Source organism: Notamacropus eugenii, chromosome 2 (genome assembly GCF_028372415.1).
Source record: "Notamacropus eugenii isolate mMacEug1 chromosome 2, mMacEug1.pri_v2, whole genome shotgun sequence".
NCBI classification, from domain to species: domain Eukaryota; kingdom Metazoa; phylum Chordata; class Mammalia; order Diprotodontia; family Macropodidae; genus Notamacropus; species Notamacropus eugenii.
The window spans coordinates 148878979-148901269 of record NC_092873.1 but is presented as its reverse complement, the minus strand read 5'-3'; the positions used below and the strand labels follow the sequence as shown (position 1 = coordinate 148901269).

Sequence of the window (22291 nt, the reverse complement as noted above, 5' to 3'; positions counted from 1 at the left end):
TTTTACTGATACCTTTTTTATCACCATAATTTCTCCCACTGTCCTTTCAAGAGAACCAACCCATGCAACAAAGAATATTTTGTCTAAAACTAAAAATAGAAAAGAAAAAGAAGAGGATAAAAAAATAGCATATTTGGCAATTACATCTAACAAATCTAAAAACATTTGTCATGTACCCCACTCATGAATCTCCCACCTCAGTAAAATGTGAGTTTAGGGTATTTTCTCATGTCCCTCATCAGAAACATCATTTATATTCAAACATCTATCAAATACATGCTTATTTTTGGTAAAAATTTCCAAAATGTATTTGTGACTTGTTGTGTGGCTATTCTTTTCAGTTATGCTGTTGCAGTTACTTTGTACATGATTTTCTTGGCTCTGCTTACTTGACTCTGCATTACTTCATGTCAGTCTTTCTATACTTCTTTGTTTCATCATAACTGGCATTTCATATAGCACCATAATGTTCCATTACATTCACATAGCATAATTTATTCAGTCATTCCTTAATCAATGCTATAATCATTGCATCATCATGGCAAAGGGAATTCCATAACTTAATAAAATCAGGAGCTAAACTGTGCAGGGTTACTCAAGACAAACATGACATAATGGAGAGTTCTGAGAAAAGGTGACCAACTGGAGAAAAAAATGGCAAACCAATCCAGTATTTTTACCAAGAAAACGCTATGTACTGTATTATAATGATAAAAGAGATAACCTCAGAAGATGAGCTCCTCAAATTGAAAGTGTCCAATATGCTACTGGGGACGGGGGAGGACAACTCTAAGTAGTTTCAGTATTAATAGAATGGTTGGGCCAAGGGTGAAAGGAAGCTCAGCTGTAGATGTGCCTGGTGACAAAAGGAAAGTCCTGTGTTGTATAGATCAATATTGTGAGAACCTGGAATGTAAGATCTATGAACCAAAGTAAACCATATATGGTCAAAGAGGTCAAAACTGACATCTTGCATGTTAAAAAGCTTAAATGCGTAAGAAGGATGAATTTAATTCATGTAATCATTACATATGCTACTGTGCACAAGAATTCTTTAGAATAAATGGAGTAGCTCTCATAGTCAATAAAAGGGTGAGAAGAGCAGTACTGGTCCTCTATGCAGGTCAAGAAGCAATAGTCAGGACTGAACATGTAACAACTGATTGGTTTAAAATTGGAAAAGAAGTATACATATATATATATACACACATATATGTGTGTGTATGTATGTATATATATTATGCATATATATGTATATGTATATGTGTATATCTGTGTATGTGCATATGTATATGTATGTATATATGTGTGTATATGTGTACACATATATGTGTACATATATGTATGTATGTATATATACAAACATATAATAAGGCTATATATTGTTACCTTAATTATTTAACTTATATGCAGAATACATTTTACAAAATGCCAGGCTGGATTAATCAAAAGATAAAATTTAAGGTTGCCAGGAAAAGATCTCAGGAATGTGGATTATACTACTCTGACAACACAAAGTGAAGAATTAAGAAGCTTCTTGATGAGAATGAAAGAGAAAAGTGTAAAAGCTGTCTTGAAGTTTAACATAATTATAACAATAATAATAATGATAAACTAAGACCTTGGCGACTGGTCCCATTACTTCTTGGCAAATAGAGGAAGAAGAAATGGAAGAAATGTCAGATTTTGTATTTTTGTGTTCAAAGATCACTGCAGATGATGACTGCAGCCATGATGTTAAAAGGCACTTGCTCCTTGGAAGAAAAGCTATGGCAAAACTAGGCAAAACTCTAAAAAGCATCACCTTGCAAACAAAGGTTCATATAGTTAAAGCTATGATTTTTTTTTCCAGTAGCAATGTATAGCTGTTACAGTGAGACTGTAAGGATTGCTGAGCACTGCAGAATTGATGCTTTCAAACTGTGGTGCTGGAGAAGACTTTTGAAAATACATTGGACAGCAAAGAGATCAAATCAGTCAATATTTAGAAAAAGAAATTCAGGCTATTCACTGGAAGGTAAAATACTAAAACTGAAGCTTAAAAACTTATGAGAAGAAAGGGCATTGGCAAAGAATCTGATATTGGGAAAGATTAAATGCAAAAGCAAAAGGGGAATGCAGAGGATGAGATGGATAGTGTCATAAAACAATGAGCATAAATTGGACAGTCTTTGAAAAATAGTGAAGGGTCTAGTGTGCTATGGTCTATGGAGTCACAGAGAATCAGACTTGACTGAACAACTGGAAAACAACAATAATCAATACAAACACATGAGGAAGTTGAGGCTCAGAGTAGATAAGTGGCTTGCCCAGAGTCACATAGGCATCTAGTGACTAAACCAGGATCCAAACTCTTGCGCTCTATTCTCCAAATCCAGTGTTCTCACTACTCTATCATACTAGAAGAAGAACATGAAAAATGTAAAAGTTCAGATATACATTTGGTTCTTAAGGGCTATGTCAGTGGAACATAACACAGGTCTTATCACACCTAAAAGGATTAATTTAGATGTCATGATAGCTACAGTGCTAAATTTAGAATCAGGAAGATCTGCATTCAAATCCTGCCTCAAATATTTAATAGATGCATAACACTGGGCAAGCCACTTAACTTCTCTATTTCAATTTCCTCATCTGTAAAATGAGGGTGTTTGACCTAACAGATTTCAGGGTCACTTACAGCTCTAAATATGTGATGCTATAAGTGTGGGTCAGTGGAAAACTATACATCTTTTGTCTGAGATTGGAGAGTTAGCCTATCTCAATTTAAAGAGGTGCATTGACAAAGTATTAGACAGCAAATGATAATGATTTTTGTTTTCTATATCACCTCATTAACACTATCTATTAAAGTATAGAAATATTATTAACCAAACTAATTGGTGTCCCATGCTATTTATGAAAAATTCTTGGAGTACTGAAATATATACCCATACATTATCTTTTTAGTTACCTATCTCTTTTGTCTTTTATATCACAACTTCCAATACATAATAACTATACATTTTTACACAATAGTGAATATTAGAACTGAATGAGCAGAAAGAACATGGTACAAAAATACACATTTTGAAAATTGTATTCATTTATTCATTCAACATTTATTGGATACTCACTGCATGACTAAAACAAAAGTAACATAAATATCATATTATGTTAAACACTTTTTATCAAATCTCTCTTAACAATTCACAACTTCCTCACTTTTTGCTTTTATTTATTTATTTTGTTTTATACAAGCCATTGCTTAATATGCTTCCCCCAACCAACTGATCTATTATATCTGATAACTCTCTACCTCAAGGAGAATAGTACATTTTTGCTGCTGTTCTGTAGGACAGAGACTGGCCATAACAATCGATTTTGTTGTTCTTTCTTCCATTATTGTAGTCATTATGCATATTATTCCCCTGGTTCTACTTGATTTATTTTGAATAAGTTAATTCAAGCTATAATCCATTTTATTACATTCCTTCTTTTTTTAGCTCAAAGGCTGAAAGATTTATTGTTGTCAACTTATAGATAATAAAGATTAATATGTAAGTCAGGTCTTTGAAAGAAAGTGATCTTGTGATCCTATATCTTTTGATTGATTCTTTTTTCTTTTGGTTGAAATTTGTTAACATGACAAGCCAAAGAAGAGTTTGTGACTTTCCAACCACAAGTCAAATAACTGTCTGAGACAAAGGACTGTGATTAGGTCCCAGATACAGGAAGGTTCAAAACCACTGAATGTTTATGGACTCTAATAAGCTGCCTGACTGTTCTATATTCTTAAATGAACACAGAGGCAAGACCTTCCTTATAGAGAGAAAATCTTCAAACAGATAAAAATCCTGGAACTGATATCTCCCTCTCTCTCTCTGTCTCTCTCTCTCTGTCTCTCTGTCTCTCTCTCTCTCTCTGTCTCTCTCTCTCTGTCTCTCTTTCTTTATGAAGAGAAAGAATCTAAGAATTTCCTCATGGTATGCAAGAACCTAAAAAAACTCCCAATGGACTCTTGAGGCAAAATGCCTTCCACATCCAGAGAAAGAACTATGGAGTTGGATTGCAGAATGAAGCAGACCATTTTCTCTTCTGTTATGTTTTGTTTTCATGGTTTCTCCCATTCATTTTAATTCTTCTATTCAACATGACTAAGATGAAAATGTATTTAATAAGAATGAATGTCTAGAACCTAAATAAAGTTGCATGGCATCTTGGGGAGAGAAGGGAAAAAATCTAAGATACATGGAAGTGATTGTAGAAAACTGAAAACAAATTAATTAATTAAAAAAATAAAGAATTTCTTCCTGGTGCATGTGAAGGACCTCACTTCCCCACCAACAGAGCTGAGACTTCAGCCTTTGAGCTCTAAGCTAAAAAGGAGATTGCAAAAACTACTTTTTCCTTTCTGTACTTTTTGAGAGAATATATCAGCCACTTGAATTGATAATTCCAGTTAATACCAGAAACTCAAATCAGAGAAAAGCCCTGCAACCACATCCAGTAAAACCCCAACTACCTTGCCCAACAGACATGTAGAGCAAAATCTAATAAAGACCACAAGTATAGTGAGTCACCATCTAAACACAACACACTATTCAGCAGATACTACATGTCAGGTGAAAGCAGTGGAACATAAGTTCAGTGGGAGCTGCATGATTTCATCAACAGGAGGCATTGGTGGTCCAGCACTGTTGGTGACGTGTCTCATCATACATGAACATATGTGCCACATAAAGTTTCTGAAGTGGGTACCTTCCACGAATATTCTCTAAGTGTGTCCACTCTTCTCACTGGCATTATGAACCTAGCTAGGCTATTAGGTTACTAGGCTATTCTATTACTTCTGTACTTATGCTATCTCATTAAATGCCTTGGCTTTGAAAAATCTGTTCCTGTGTACTCAAATCACTGGACGTTCCTGACCTGTAGTTTCTTAGTATATTCAGATCTACAGAATATCACAGTCTTGAGGTAGTCCTTTGGGAGCCCCACATGCAAGTATTCCAGATGCTATACTCATATTAGTCATTTCTTATATTAAAGCAATATTCTATTATATTCACATACCATAATTCCCCACACAATTGACCTTAACTTTTTTTCCAGTTTCTTGCTACCAAAAATTGCTGCCCTCTATATTCAGGGGAGTCAATGATTAAATAATAGATAATATAAACAATGAGGATATCAGTAACCCAAGACACTACAATACATCATTTGCCTGATAAAATGAAAACAAATTAAATTTTAGAGTAAATTTGTTGGGGGACAGCTCTGGACCGGGGTCCCCCGTGAGGACCGTGAGACTCCTGAGGGTCCGAACCTGCCCCCTTGTGGGGTACTGGGATGGCCCTGGTAACAGGCTGGCTCCACCCATGGGGAGGCACTTGGGAGGAGCTCGCCCGCCCATGGGAGGTACAGGGGAGGAGACAGGGGATAATAAAAGGGGATGACCACGAGAGCTGGAGGAGAAGAAACGCAATAAAGCTTGCTGGCTGCAACTCCTTTCGGGTGCTCTGCCTGTTTATTCCCCTCCCCCAACAGGGAGAGGGAATTCCCCTCCCCCAACCAGGAGAGGGGCCAGAGACGTCCAAAGACCGGGGATAGGTAAGTAGAAGACGAAGGCCCGGGAGTCGCCCTGGGCAAAATTTATTTTTAAAAGGCTATAGAAATAATAGCCAGGTAGAAGTTACATGTGTTATTGAAGTAATGGACCAAAGTTTCAGACAAAGATGCTGACAAATAAAATATAGAGAGAAGAATCCTAAGGTACACACTGAAATGCAGAGTGGAGCAAACGGGAAATGCAGGCAACCAGTAACATATGAAATCATTTTACTAATAGTCTGGAAGGGAAATTATTTTGGTTGATTATTAAGAAGCAACTGAAAGTTCCTACATTCCCATTTCCTTTGGTAATTATTTTTAAGAAACAAAAACAAAATTCTAAAAAGCATAATAAACTTGCTGGAACAGGTACCAAAAATCAAATTTGCCCAAACCAGTGGAGCATCTAGGACTGAAGAATGGCAACTCACTAGCAAGTCCAACATCAGAAATGACTGAACCTTGATGGGAATTCTCAGAGTCAAGGAGAAGAGGGATGAGTGAGAATGGGACCAGGGAATAAAAGATCACAACACATTTTATGTAGTTTTCCAAACAGCCAGAACAGTTCAGAATCCTACAGGGCTTGTGGTATGTTGGAGAGCAGCAATAGAAGACATCAATAAATACAGCAGTGGGCAAACTTTCTGAAGAGCACAGCAGAAAGTGAAGTCGGTATAGTATGAAAAGGATGCTCAACTGTGCAAGTCAATAAGAAAACAGAAATTCTAAAGGCCAAAGGTAGAAAGACCTGTCAGAGTTCTGAAGTAATTTGCTATTGACAGGACCATCTTCCCCTGTGGATAGAATGCTATAGTCAAAAATGGGAAATCTGTATTCAGAGGCCATGAGCCCAGTGCTGATAAGATCCTCCACCATATCTGACAAGAGAAGATAATACTTACCATCTGCTAGCCTCATTGATTTGTTCAAGTGATTAGGAGATCAGGTGCCTAAGTTTCCCAGTGGTTTGCTTTCATTATTTAAGTCAGTTGTCTTTGTGAGTACATTATTCTTGCATTATTGATTGTTTTGACTTTTAACCAGAAACTTTTAGCAATTGTTTGTTGTCAGCAAAGATCAAATGCCCAAGTGGAATCAGAGTTAATTAGGTGTGGGGCAGGCATGCCACCAAAAGTGAAATGGAAGAGGAGAGGGCACCTTTACTTCTTCAACATTCTAATTAAAGATACAATTCTCCTTGGGGTAAATGCAGGAACTACAGAGTGAACAATTTAAGTGGTTTATTATGGATAAAACTATCCGGTGGGAAAACTCCCCATTTCGTATCTAGCTTCTCTACTTTTGCTTAATTAGCCTTTCAGTAGATGTATGAAGAGAACCCTCTCACTACTCTTTCAGAAAATGATTAAGTGGGAAGTGACATTTTTTGTCACCAATTTTAGAATAATAGATAGCAATGCATGACATTCTGCTATATCCAGCAAAATGACATGGTATAAATAGTCAATAATAACGAAACCAAAGATGACCCAAGATTCATTGAATCTGATACCTTAAGAACTCTCCAAAATGCCCCTTGGAGAACATTATGCACAATCAGTACAAAGTTATTATCCTTACTGTCCATCGACTCCAAAAAGCCCACTTGAAAAATGGACAGTTGCATCTTGATTCAATTCAACACATACTGATTAAGTGTTTTACTAATGAAAGATCCTCCTCTAGTCACTAGAATACAAAGACAAAACCAAAAATGACAAAAATAAAAACAATGCAATCCTCGTCTCATGAGATATCTTCTACTAGGGAAAGACAACAAGTAAATAAGCAAACATGAAGTAATTGAAAAATAATATAGAATAATTTCAAGATTAAGAAGCTTCTAACACCTAGAAGGATCTGGGAAGGCTTCATATAGGAGTTAGCTGGTAAGTTGCACCTTGAAGAAAAGAAGCCAGGGGTTTATAGTAGATAGACATGAGAAGTGAAATGGTTCCATATATTTCCCAACACTGCAATTTTCATTCCTATAATAAGTCTCCAATTGTGATGAATCAAATAGACAAATCTATATAGCAGATCCATGAATGTAATTTTGCATGCTAATTAGTGTACTCCAGCTAAGATGAAATAAAACTAACTGTCTGGTATTGCAACCTCCCTGAGAACATTGTTGTTGTTGTTTTAGTATGACATTCTATTTTTTTCTTAAGTCAAGCTACTTCTGAAAAATCTGTACTTATTCTTCAAGTAGCCCTCTTTGTAGTCACTACTCTTTTATTAGTCAAAAAAAATTAGTAAGCACTTACTATGTTACCTAACAGATACTTTCAAATACTAATAGGAAGAAGCTACAGATACTAATAAAAAACTAATAAAAATCCCAATTTCAAAAAGAAACAAAACTCTAGGCACTTTACCATTATCTAAACAACTTATAAACATGCAATAGTTCCTTATTTAATATTATTCAGTTAACTTTACTTAGGCAATTATCCAATTTCTATCATTTAATTCTCTCTATCACTTATGTGTTCCCTTGAGGCAGTGGGGCAAAGTGACTGGGACTTTGTCCCAGGGAACCTAAATTTAGAAGGCATTGATTGACGCCATTTACATTCATTTAACTGGTATAGAAACAAACTTAACTTCTACTCAGCAAGCGCAATTAAAAGTGAAAGTCCATATATGGAAAGTTTATTGATCCAAATGAGAGGTTGAAACTCAAATGAATTTCCTCCCTAAGAAGCTTGATGGTACCTCTTTTCTCTAATGCAAAATATCTAGGAGCAGTATAGAAGTACCTCAATTCATATCACTTTCTGTCTTTGTGTCTCTCTGTACCCCTGTTTTAAAAGTGTATTTTACAGTATATTTGGGTCAAGTTGTCTGCGGCATCAAAATTGCTACATATAGTTCTGGAGTTACTTTTCACACATCTATAGTCACTAGTGCATATGGATCACAGTTGAAACATTCACTCAGCATAGCATTTTGTTCAGTGTCACATCCTTTTCAGATGGTATACTAGAAAAAGCACCAGACATAGAATCAAAGGACCTAGCTTTAAATGCCAAGTCCACCACTTAATACCTGAGTGATATTGGTTTAACATCCCTGGGCTTCAGTTTCATCTTTCGTAAAAATAAATTTGAATCAGACAGCTTCTGAGGTCCTCTCTATCTCTATCTCAGTGATCTCAGAATTCTTCTGCTAACTGATAATCATGAGTTTCTCAAGGTTAAAAGTGAAAATGTAAGGTCTCAATTCAGTGTTAACTTTTCAAACGATGTTACTTTTTTTGAATGTCAAGAATTATTTGCACTGAGTCCTTCTGTAGTGTTTAAAACAGTGAAATGGGAAATAAATGCTTGGTTAAATATCCATAAAATAGTACTAATTATATCACCATTATTTTCACAATTTTATTGCATTTCAACCCCTACCAGAAAAATTCCATAATTGTTCAAAAATCTTCTGGGAGGAAAAAAAACCTACCAATGCTAAAAATGTTTTTGGTTTTTATTCAGCATTGTAGGAATGAGCTATCAGTTTTTATATTTTTCCCACCTCTAAGGAAAAGTATTTCCATTATATTTTTATATTAAACAATTGTTTACCTTCTCTGCTTCAAGTTTCTACAGACCTTGGAATTACAGGGATTTTTCTATAACCCCCTCCCCCAATCAATTTCTTTTCTGTCTAACATGTCATTCCTGGGTAAGGAGGAATTCTTTTTGTTCACTTCACTTGAAGCCATATTTTACATAAATCAAAAATCAAATTATATCTGTCATCTGAGACCTTGAGAACAAATCTTGTTCAACATTCATCTGTGTCTAACTATTAATTCCTTGTGATTGGACACACTTTGATACTACTTAAAAATAATAAGGATCATCATTTCAGATATACTATGCACATTTTTAAACAGTCATACATAATAAGCAATAGGTAAAAACTCTGACTTTTGGACAAATGGGCTAATTAAGTACAAACAACAAATATTTGTTGAATGAATAAAGCAATTACAATATTAAGGAAATTCTTTCTTTTAATGAAATTGAAAACAAAATCTTATTAGTACAGAGGAAGTAAATTTGATACTGCCTCTATGCCTGGAATATCAAAGAAAAGAAAAGGCAAAGGTAACTCAGAGTGAATAGCATACTAGACTTGGATTCCAGGAGGACTGAGTCCAAATTCAGCCTCTGATCCTTAGTGTGTGACCATGGGAAATGCAGGTATCCTCTATATCCCAAAGGCAACTCCCAAGGCAGCATGAGAAACTGGTTGATAAAGTGGAGAGAACTGGTTATAGTTCAAATCCTGATTCTGCTACCTAGTGTCTGGGAGCCTACAAGTTATCTAATCTCTGTATGCTATAGATCTTCATCTGTAAAATGAGTACATTGAACTTTAATATTCCCTTCCAACTCTAAATTCACCATAGAATAATCTATTAAGCCATAGAATGAGTTATCATCTTCTTTGCCAAGAGTTGTCATCAAACTTAGGAATTGACAGACCTTTCCCATATTTGCATATCAAGGGGAAAAATGGGTTTCATGATAATGAACATATTGATCTTTCTCAGATTCCAAAGTCCAAGAATTCCTGTACAAAAATTGCAATTGTGGTATAATGATTCTGTGGTATGGTGTTATGTGGTATCTTAGGGTAATCATTTCCCCATTTTCTCCCTTAATTTCTGATGGTGAAAAAGTGTTTTTTGCCACCAAACCCACAGAGCTCTGGTAATGGTGAGAATAATCAAAAAGTAGTACTTGACATAAGTGGATCATTATTAAGGTCAAACTAGGACCCTCCCTTCAGTAGTATAAATGCTAATGATAAGTCTTAGATGAAATAACTGGTACCTGTGTTTCTAAACCTTGTTCTCTTTTAAAAAATTATTGATATTCACTAATCAATATGAACTATACATATATCACATATATCATATATATATAAAATAAGATATTACACAATAATGATAATAGGAGAAAATTATTTTGATGTGCAAAAATGATTTACCTTTAAAAGACCTATAAGAGTAGTTTAGACCAATAAAATCAATTCTCTTTTTCTTTTTACTTCTCCTTTCCATTCTATCCTTGTCACTCTGCCTTATGTTTACACCTTTCTTTTCTCATTTCTCCACACACACTTCCTCCTATTTTCCCCATCCCCTTTCTCCTTCCTCATGCACTTTTACCTTATCTGCTATGTTTTCTACTTCTTCCTTCTCCTTTTACTGTTCTTCCAACTTCTTCTTCTTCTTCCTCTTTTTTCTTTTTCTTCTTCTACTACTTTTCCTCCTTCTTTCCTTTTTCTTCTGCTCCTCCTTCTCTTATTTCTCTTCCCTTCTCTCTCTCTTTTCTCACTATTCATCCTCCTTCAGTCTCTTTCTTTTAGTTAAATATATCTGGTCTCATATAAGACATGAATTATTTGAATTTGTAAGTATCATTTTTATGGACAGCTTATGAATACTTCAAGTGCATTCTTATTTAATTCATGCTCTGAAATCACCTGAAATAATTATTCAGTGCTAACATGTATCAGAGTGAAATGGGGTTATAATGACATGAAATGAAGATGAGCAGAAACTTAAACTAAACATCAAATTTAAATTTTAATAAGGAAGGGAAGAATTATGCTAAAACTGGAAAGAACAGAAGTTTTAAAATGCAACATGTAAGCAAATACATAAATTTCATTTTGAAACATCTTTGGGAAAATTTGAAAATCCAGCAAAATGAATGAATTTAATGTTAAGAAGCACTTTAATACAACTCACTGAAGCCATTAATGTCTACTGCACCTCTTCTGATTCATTTTCTTAGCAAAATAAAAGCAAATTGGCAAGTCCCAAAATACTTGTCTACACCAGTATACTAATAAAAGATACTTAAAGCAATTTGAATTTTATTATATTGCAAGGCCTTAATTTTTCTCAGGACAATGTTTATTGAAAATGACTCTAAAAGAATAATTAAATGTAATTTCCCAAGGAGATGGTAACTCAGATATTGAAAAGTGGCAAAATTTTATCCCTATATTTTATAATCCATAAAAGTTTCCCATTTTTACTACTTTTTAAAAATTTTAGAGGGACAGAGAAAGAAGGTTCCATAGAAAGGTGCACATATTCTAGCTCTTCCCCCATAGCCCATAAAATACCTGTAAAAAATGGCTCTCAATCAAATCTAGAGCAGCAGACATCACAGAATGACAGAGAGAAAGAGATTTTCAGCCCAAGGTAACCAGGAAGGCTGACAGGAAAGGTCTTTCTCACTGATGTGGAGTGGAGCAGAGGCCAGCCTTGCCTGAGTGACACCAGGAGGAACACGACCAGAACAGGCCTCAGGGATGGAATCCCTAGCAGCAGCGGAGGTTCTCAGATCCCTCAACCCACAAACGCCCAATACAACTTCAAAAGTCAGTGAGATGGCTTTTTCAACTAGGAGAGAAGGGAGCAGGGTCCTCTCCAGCCCTGGTCACAGGTGGCAGTGGTGGAGGCAGCAGCAGCAGCAGCAGCAGTGACAGTAGTTGTAGTGGCATCTACAGCAGTAGCATCTATTTGTGGAGCCCTCAGCCTAAAGCCCCTGGGAAAACTGAGTAGCTGATCTGAATCTCAGCCCTGAGGACCAACCTGGGGTGAGGAGGAATGCTGGCTTGGCAGAGCTGGAGGCAGTTGTGGAGAGGGAATTCTACTACTCACAGATTCTGGGCAGAAAAGGTTTTGGTTGCTCCCAGAGCAGTGAACAAGCCAGAAGAGGAGTAAATTCCTCTCCCTTGATTGTGCCACCTTGGAGGAACTGAGAACTTACAGGTCCCAAGAATATACCCTCCTCTTGACAAAGGACTCAAAAGTAAAATAACTGGCTGGGAAAATGCCCAAAAAAGGGTAAAAAATAAGACTTGACAAGGTTACTTTCTTGGGGAAGAGGTATTTTCTTCAATCCTTTCAGATAAGGAAGAACAATGCATAGCTTCAGAGGAAGTCAAGACTTCTGAAGCCTGCAAAGTAAATATGCAATGGTCTTAGGCCATGGAAGAGCTCAAAAAAGGATTTTGAAAATCAAGTAAGAGAGGTGGAGGAAAAATTGGGAAGAAAAATGAGAGCAATGCAAGAAATCATGAAAAGTGAGTCAACAACTTGATAAAGGAGACCCAAAAAAAATGCTGAAGAAAATAGCACCTCTAAAAACAGGCTAACTCAGGTGGCAAAAGAGGTCCAAAACGCCGAGGAGGAGAAGAATGCTTTCAAAAGCAGAATTAGCCAAATGGAAAAGGAGATTCAAAAGCTCACAGAAGAAAATAGTTCTTTAAAAATTAGAATTGAGCAGACAGAAAATAATGACTTTATGAGACACCAAGAAATTACAAAACAAAACCAAAAGAATGAAAAAAATGGACGATAATGTGAAATATCCCACTGGAAAAACAACTGACCTGGAAAATAGATCCAGGAGAGGCAATTTAAAAATTATGTGACTATGTGAATCAGTAAAAGAGCTTAGGCATTATCTTTCATGAAATTATTAAGGAAAACTTCCCTGATATTCCAGAACCAGAGAGCAAAACAAATGTTGAAATAATCCACCGATTACCTCCTGAAAGAAATCTGAAAAGAGAAACTCCTAGGAATATTGTAGCCAAATTCCAGAGTTAACAGGTCAAGAAGAAAATATTGCAAACATCTAGAAAGAAAGAAAAAAATTAGTATTGTGGAAATACAATCAAGATAACAGGAAGCCTTCTAAGTTAAGGGATCAAAGGGTGTGAAATATGATATTCCAGAAGTCAAAGGAAATAAGATTAAAACCAAGAATCCCCTATGCAGCAAAATGAGTGTAATACTTCAGGGGAAAAAAGTAGTCCTTCAATGAAATAGAGGACTTTCAAGTAAAGACCAGAGCTGAATAGAAAATTTGGCTTTCGGGCAGAAGAATCAAGAGAATCATGAAAAGGTAAACAGGAAAGAAAAATCATAAGAAATTTACTAAAGTTGAACTGTTTACATTCCTACATGGAAAGATAACATTTGTAACTCTTGAAACTTTTCTCAGTATCTGGGTAGTTGGAGGGATTATACACACACACACACACACACACACACACACACACACACACGCGCGTGTGTGTGTGTGTGTGTGTGTGTGTGTGTGTGTGTGTGTGTGTGTGTGTGTGTGTGTAGACAGAGAGCACACAGGGTGAATTTAATAGGAAGGCATTATATCTAAAAAAATAAAACTAAGGGGTGAGATAAATATATTGGGAGGAGAAAGGAAGAGATGGAATAAGACAAATTGTCTCTCATATAAGAGGCAAGGAAAAGCTTTTTCAATGTAGGGGGGAAAGGGGAAGTGAGGGGAAAAAGTGAAGTGTACTCTCATTACATTTGACTCAAGGAAAGAAAAACATGCCCACTCAATTTGGTATGAAAACCTATCTTATACTACAGGAAAGTAGGGGAGAAAGAGATAAGCAGGGTGGGGGGAATGATGGAAGGGAGGGCAAAAGGGAGGAGGGAACAATTAGAAGTAAACACTCTTGGGGAGGGACAAGGTCAAAAGAAAGAACAGAAGAAATGAGGGGGCAGTATAGGAGGGCAATATAGAGGGAAATATAGTTAGTCTTATGCAACATGACTATTATGAAAGTCATTTGCAAAACTACACATATATAGCCTATATTGTATTACCTGACTTCTGAGTGAGGATGGGTGGAGAGGGAGGAAGCAAGAGAAGTTGGAACTCAAAGTTTTAGGAACAAATGTTGAGAATTGTTTTTGCATATAATTGGGCAATAAGAAATACAGGCAATAGGGAATAGAAATTTATCTTGCCCTACAAGACAAGAGATAAGATGGAGATAAGGGAAGGGAGGGGTTTTAGAAGGGAGGGCAGATAGGTGGAAGGGGTAATCAAAATGCTTGGCCTTTTGGGGTGGGATGAGGGGAGAGATGGGGAGAACATTTGGAACTCAAAATTTTGTGGAAATTAATGTTGAAAACTTAAAATAAAGAAAGAAACATTAAAAAGTTTAATATAAAAAGTTACTGAAGAAACAAAATTCCATAAGGTATGAATGTCTCTTTTTGTGGGAGGAATAGACCAAAACTCATTTGATATTATCTGAGGTATAACCATTGCAAAATAATACCCCTCTTTACCTAGTTCTGAAATTCTTATAAAAGTTCTTGTTAAGAAATTGAAGATAGTGTATTAAAATCAATTGTTTCAAATCAGAAAACCACTTAGAAAACATCTCACTCAATCTTACCATTTTACAGAAAAAAGTGAGGTTTAGAGAGGTTGTGACTTCTACCAGATCACACATATGGTTAGTGGCAATGTGGTTTGATGGAGAGATTATGGGATTTGGAAAGAGAACATATGGAATTTAATAATTCCAGAAAATTCAATAAAATAATCACTAAGTATTTATTAAGTGCCAAGTAAATACTAGTCTTATTGCTTGGCATTGAGGATAAAAAGATTTTTAAAATATTTTTTGCCCTCAAGGATTTCCCATTTTACTAAAGTTACTGAGGTTGAATTCCACAGAAGCTTTTCTCAGGCTGGAACTCATTTGGAAACAACAGGTACATAAATAAATGTCTATAAAACTATACAAAATAAGTATAGTCTTGGAGTCCGCAAAGACTGTAGAATCAATCTAAGAAGTCCAGGATTTCTGGGTTCAAGTCCTGTCTCTGATGCCTACTGTGTGACCCTGGACAAGTCACTTAGACTCTCTGTGCTTCTAGGAGACTCTCTGAAACTGAAAAGTCAAAGAAATTCCTAATCTCATTATTAAAGGGAATCAATTTCATGGAATACAGACTACCTTCTGTAGGGAATGGAAGTAAGAGTATTAGACTGATAGAAACCTAGTATAAGAAAGGCAAGTATATAATGTACTTCTCTCAGCTTCCTTACCTATTAAATATGGAAAATAATTCTTTCCCACAGTGAGAGGATCAAAGTAGATCATGCATGTAAAATGGTAAAGTAATTTCATTTCAAAATGGTAAAGTAATATAAAAATGCAAGTTACTCTTGTCATCTTGATTGGAAAAGGAATAGAGGAAATGGACTGGAACTGTACTTTCACTGGTATAGAGAACTCCTGGTTGATCTATGCAGGTTGATCCTTTCACCTCAACATGAATTCTTACAGAAACTAGACCACCAAAATATTAAATGGCATGCCCAGGATTACAAAGCCAATATGTATCACAGATGAAGCTAAGCTGGTTTTTCCCAACTCAGAGAACTACGATTTAACCACTAATTCATATCTGCCTTGCTTTAGAAGACAAAAAGGCAAAAAGTTTCACTAAAAGCACAAAATATTTAGAACCCTAAAAAGAGGGCCATACTACGTTGGTAGCTCCTCTAAAAAAATTAGAGATGAACAAGAATGGCCTAGATGAGAAGATATTTATATGTTGCAAGTAGAACCAAGAGAATGGTTTCACATTCTTGAGATCATAATCCTTTAAAGTATCAAAGTACTGTTATTGTTTTTATTTCTATTGATAATGATATTTCCAAGACCAGAAACCAGATCTTGGTTATTCCCTGTCTAGGAATTGTTTCTTTCTTTTTGTATGTATATCACCATAAATATGTACACATATTAAAAAGGAGCAGTTACTACAAGAGTGCTGTTCTGAGAGTCAAGAAGACTTATCTCCATGAGTTAAATCTGGCCTCAGTTACTTATTAGCTATGTGAACCTGGACAAATCACTTAATCCTATTTGCCTCAGTTTCCTCATCTATAAAATGTTCTGGAGAAGAAAATGTCCAAACACTTTAGTGTCTTTGCCAAGATAACCCCAAATGGGGTTGTCAAGAGTTGAACATAACTGAAAATGACCCAACAAAAGTTACACAGTTGATATAAGAGCAAGTATGGAAATAAAATCCCAAACCAAGGACACAGTTTCCACTTGCACAAAAAAAATCCTTAGAGTGAATAGGTCCAAGTTTAGTGAGCTCATGTATTCACAGGGTAAACTCAAAAACTCATAAATATTTGAAGTATCTTTTTTTTTTTTTCCCAGGTAGGTCCCTGATTTCTTGGGCTGCATGCATCCTAATGAGCTTTCTCCTAGGGATGGAAATACACACCTGAGTGAATATCTTTTCCTTAATACAACAGGGAGCTGTCTGCCTGTTATTAATGCTACTTTAGTTTTTATAGCTGAAAACTTTTGCTGCTTTTTGCTGCTGAAATTCATACTGTTGGAATCATGAGTTGATGTTTTCCCCAACCATTGTAAAAGGGCAGGGTTAGGCATTGTGGGATGAAACTTATAGGTTCCTCTAAATTTATTTTCCTTCTTACAAACTGGACATTTGTGTTAATTCCATCTGGGAGTAGTTCTTGTTTTCTAACTCACAGATCATATCTTTTTGCGTTAAATCATGCTACCTTCTGTATATTTTCTTGTGTCTGAGAACCTCTGATTCTTGGTATACAAAACTCCCTGTGAGGAAATGGTCTCTACATATAGAGACAATGCATATTCTACAATTTACAGTTTTAGAGTTCCGTAGAACACTGGATGATCTGTCCAGGGTCACACAGCTAATCTGTGTCAGAGATGGGAAGTAGAATCCAGAGATTTCTAAGCAAAAAACTGGCTTCTCTATTCTCTAAAATTTGCTGTTATGACTGTATAATCTGTGGAAATAAGAGTCCAGAATCTATCAAGTCCAAATCCAAGATATTGACTCCTTTGGAGAAGCTTCAGACATTAGAGAAAATACTCATACTTTAAGGCATTAAACCCTTATTTGTTACAAACACCTTGATCAAATTAATTTAGCAGATTAGCTCACCCATCACCTGGGACAGCTGATTTTTATTGGAGGGTGGAGGGGTGTTCAAATAGAGGCAGAGTGGAAGAGGCTAGAAAGATCTGGTCTACAGAATACCAAGCAAAATGCAAATAATTTTATCAGGTGAAATCAGAGAAGCTAAGAAGTCAGGAACACCATGTCACACCTTGTAAAATTCATGGAAAAAATATAAGGACTCGAATACAGATATCAAAGAACAAACTTCCACTAACATATGTTTTGCCTAATATTAGTATCAGAGAAAGTGGCGTAATTGTAGGATCAGACATCTAGATTGCCATCTAGAGATTAAGGTCATCTAGATGACCGTAGAAGGCATCTAAACCAACTCTTTCATTTTATGGATGAGAAAACTGAAACCCGGTGAGGTTAAGTGACTTGCTGGAGGTCATGCAGTTCAGAGATGAGATATGAACCACAGTCTTCTGACATTAGAGTTGCTCTATATACTGAGTAGATCACTTCCAAAATATAGCTCCCTAAAGAGTAGCACTAATGACAAATCCAGCATTACCACAGTGGAATTTAGCCAGACACTGTTAGTCATGAACAAAGTCAACCTGACTTTGAAGATACTGGGAGTCATTGAGAAGAAAAATAGAAATTGAGTAAAACTGTTTAACAAAAAACAAATTTAGTAGGAAAAAAACATACAAGTAATCCTTGGAGGTGAAGCGTGGGATAGTAGTAAGGATTGGTGCTAACAGTATTGATGACATAGAAAAGGGGGTTGGAATAAATTTCTACAACTTTTAGTAATGGAGAGATAATATGCAAAATTATAAGAGTTGTAAAGTCATCATATAGACATGGAGGAAACAACACTTTTGAAATAACACAGATTTAAATAGATTTCAATAGCAGTTGATTATAAGCTTCTTCAGGGAAAGGACTTAATTGATTAATAATAATAATGATTAGTAAATGGTTGTTCATTGAATAGTATTAGATGGAGGCATGATAGCTATTCCTTAGAACTGGCTAATATATCAGGGGAGTTCTATTGGTGAGACTTTTTGACTCTACATTCTGATTTTATAGTTACTTCATTCTGTAAATATTTTAGGAAATGGTATTTTAAGCAAACTAAGTTTCGTTACAGATATGTTAAATGTGTATGTCTTAGGAAGCAATTTCATATTCATTCCTAAAGCTACTGTTTATACCTTTTCTATTAATTTTCTATAAATTTCTATAAATAAATAATATTTATTAAGCAATTAGTCCATGCTAAACTTTGAGCTAAATAAATTTAAGTCCTCTAATATTGAAGTCAATTCGTGAACTCATTGATTTGTATACCTCCCCAGTGATGAGGAAACATAAATGCAGAATTGAAATACCTAGTGACTCTAAAAAAAAATTATATTAATTTGTAAGAAGGGGTCTTACTTAGGAGTGATAGAGAGTAATCCACACCAGCATTTTAGTGAACAATTAAAAGAGAAATTAAAGTAAACCTACTAGATAAAAAATGACTTCTTAGACTCCAACTCCCTTTGCACAAAAGTTTTATAATGTGGAGTTGAATGATATTCTTTACTTCCACCCTGGAGGCAAGAGGTTAGAAGTCAATAGTAAATGACTATGGGAAATACATCCAACCTATTTTTCCTTACCCTATGGGGTCTACTGGTTCTGGATGGAATTTTCTGTGAGACATGCAGAAGAAAAGGTCATCCAAATAACTCCCTAGGAGGATAGCTTAATAGACATTCCACTTTCACACTGAAATTTTCAGGTATGCATATCCTTTTCCTATCCTCAGTCTGGGACTCTCATTACTGGACTTTGAAAGAAGTCTTTTTAAAAAGATAAAGAGCTTAAACAATAAAATTATGTAAACTAAGTATGATAAAAAATAATTTTAATAAATAATTGTTTTCATCTTCTAATCAAGAATTAAAGAGTAGCTTATTAAAATTATCTCAAGTTACTACTGAAGCCTTTTTTTTGAAGGCTTTCATCTTCTAGATAGTAAGATTGATTTTATTTTGCCCAGGGTTGGGGGAAACAGAGAGAGAGAGACAGAGAAACCAAGGTAGAGACAGACTCAGAGACAGACAAAGAGAGACAGAGAAAGAGAAAAGAAAAGGTAAAGATTGTTTGTAAATGTCATATGAGTATAGTGGAAAAAGATTGTGAATAAGAAATAATAAATATGAAGAATTCAGAGAAATTTTCGAAAGATGTCTGCATTGAATCAAAGTGAAATAAGTGGAATGAGAGCAACATAGATAATGACTAAAATTTAAATAGCCATATCTCTAAAAGGAAGAAATCTGGGTAATTCAAAGACAATAATGATGGCCGAGAACAGACAATGACACATACCATTCTCTCAGGACAAATGTAGAAAAATATTGCATATATGGTTAGACAATTACTATTATCAGTCATTTTGTTTACCTCTTTTTCCTAGTTATAATTGAGAGATCAATTTTGGGGGAAATTATAATTAGAATAAGGGGATAATCAGAAATGACAAAAATGGAAAAAATGAAAACTTCAATGAAATATAGAAGGGGAAAGAAGGAACATGGGAACCCTATGCTGCCAGGCCTAGAGGCCTGAGGGCTACCCGAGTCTTCCCTTACCTCTATCGGAGGTCTTCGGTTGGCCAAACTGGATGCTCGTATGAGAGAAAGGACGTTCCAGAGTCGAACAAGGGTTGAGCTTTATTTCAGGGTCTAGTTACAAGTGCAGGGGAATTCTTCCTTAGGAGGGAGCGAAGAATCTCCCAAGGAGGCAAAGATATTACAATAAGAGATTGGAAGTAGAAGTGTAAGTGGGGAGAGAGGGGGAGGGGAGAGAGGAGAGAGGAAAAGCGGAGCCTTGTTGTCCTGTCCGCTCCGCGCCCCTCCGCCCCAGAGAGCTTTCAGGCTTTCCTGATCCTACTTAAACTCTCCAGCAGCATAGTTTGCATCTGAATACCGTGCTGTTAGATAACAATAGTGTGCCCAGATCCGGGACAATCTCGAGGGCGGGGAGAGCTCTCTCCCATCACGTTTCTCACGGGAAGAGGCGGAAATACACGAGATAGCTCGGTTCACCTCGATTCCCAGTCGTTTCCTGGGGGGGTCTCATGAGAACTCTAAGATTTAGAAGTTCCCACCTTTACCCGCCCGAGACTGTCCACATGGAATTGAGCTTCCAACCCTAGCACTATGCCATTCTATATGTTTCTTAGATTCACAGTAGCAATTTCACCAAACTAGAGTTTATTTAGTCATTCAGTCATTTCCCACTCTTTGTGTCCCTGAATGAGATTTTCTTGGCAAGGAAACTACAGTGGCTTGCCATTTCCTTCTCCAGTGGATTAAGGTAAGCAGAGATTAAGTAATTTGGCCAGAGTCACACAGCAAATGAGTATCTGAGATTGGATTTAAACTCAGGTCTTCTTGATTCCACTCTCTCTACTGAGTCATTTAGCTGCCTCCATAAAAAAAAAAAAAAAAAAAAACATGGTGCTAACTCAGTAAGTCACCAGAACCCATTTGACCAATGTTTCTGAGTTCATGTGAAGTGTTTACAGCTAGCATAGTAGTCTCAGAGTAGGTAGGTGCTGTGTATCACCCTAGCCAGTATACCTTTACTTTTTTAAGGATTTCCCTCCTAATACGAAAGATGTGTTAGGCATTAAAGGGGTTAATATTATTTTTATTATTAATAATAAATTATTTTTATCATTAAATTAGAAATTTAAAAACAACAGATTTAGGGGATAGACAGACTATCTTCTTTGGAAGAAAAAACGTAGTCACATCATTAATGCACAGGCAGACCTCTTGCTAGCGAAATGTTTTCTTTTGCAGTAAGTTTTGCTACTCCAAAGGGTAGGCAAAATCGAACTTTACAGATAAAAGTGTAGCAGGCCTCAGGAAAATAGTCAAGGAATTACATGAGGGCAAGAGGTAGAAGAGAGTAGACAGAGGCACCACTAATGTGATTACAAGGATATTTCAACCACAAGTAAAACCACAGCTAAACTGAAGACTAGCCCAGGAGCTTTTGTTAAGTAAGAGAGGGCACAAAAGAGAGGAAAAGCAAGGCCATCTCTTCAACTGTCATCAGTAGAAACCACTTGGTGGAGCTTTTTATTTTTTAAAGTTATATTGATTTTGGTTTCTATTTCACATTTCTTCTCACATTTCTATTCTAAACTCTGAATCCACTTTTATAACATGAGGGGGAAGGGGGAGGAAATGGTAAGCAATACCAAACCCCATCTCTCTACCAAGATGAAGAATTGATGTCCCATCTACTGTTTGCCAGTGTTACATTTTGTGATTATAGTTAAATGAGATTTTACTGCTTTTCTAGTTTATATCCATTTTTGAGATGAGCCCACTCCCCCGAAAAAAAGTTATCTAGTGCACTGAGATGCTAAGTGATTTTCCCAGGGTCACATAGACAGTATGTGTCAGAGGTAGAATGTGAATTCTGGTCCTTCTGACCACAATTCCACTACTCCATGCTGCCTCTCTCTAATGCTGTTTGAATTAGCTTAGTAATTGAATATATTGTTTTCTGCTTACTCTAATCAAGTTCATATGAGTCTTCACAAGGACTTTTTCTGGATAGACATTCTAGAGTTGTGGATGAATAGTAAATGCTATTTCTGTCAGACACTATATTTCATACCAAAAAGGTAGGGCTAATTTATAAACATCTTGGGGCATGGAAAACTGCAAAGTTCTATCAATAATATCAAATGTTTCCCCTAAAGAAACTCGTTTTAATGTCAATATTCCTCTCCTATTGTCCTTCAGTTTTAAGGGCAGATACATCAGATTATATGATAAATAATATTAATAATAAAGTATTAGTTCTTTAAACTATGCA

General features: G+C 35.9%; 1 long non-coding RNA gene across 2 annotated transcripts in view; it reads right to left on the bottom strand.

Annotated features, from left to right (window-relative positions):
* LOC140523713 (uncharacterized) overlaps nucleotides 1-20464 on the bottom strand; it is a 34378-nt gene extending 13914 nt beyond the window's left edge. Inside the window, exon 1 of one of the 2 annotated variants that reach the window (XR_011973449.1) lies at nucleotides 20044-20464. This is a non-coding gene — a long non-coding RNA (uncharacterized lncRNA). The remainder of the gene's footprint in view (nucleotides 1-20043) is intronic. The other variant, XR_011973450.1, reaches the window with a different exon arrangement.
* Between the last annotated feature and the right edge of the window lie 1827 nt (nucleotides 20465-22291).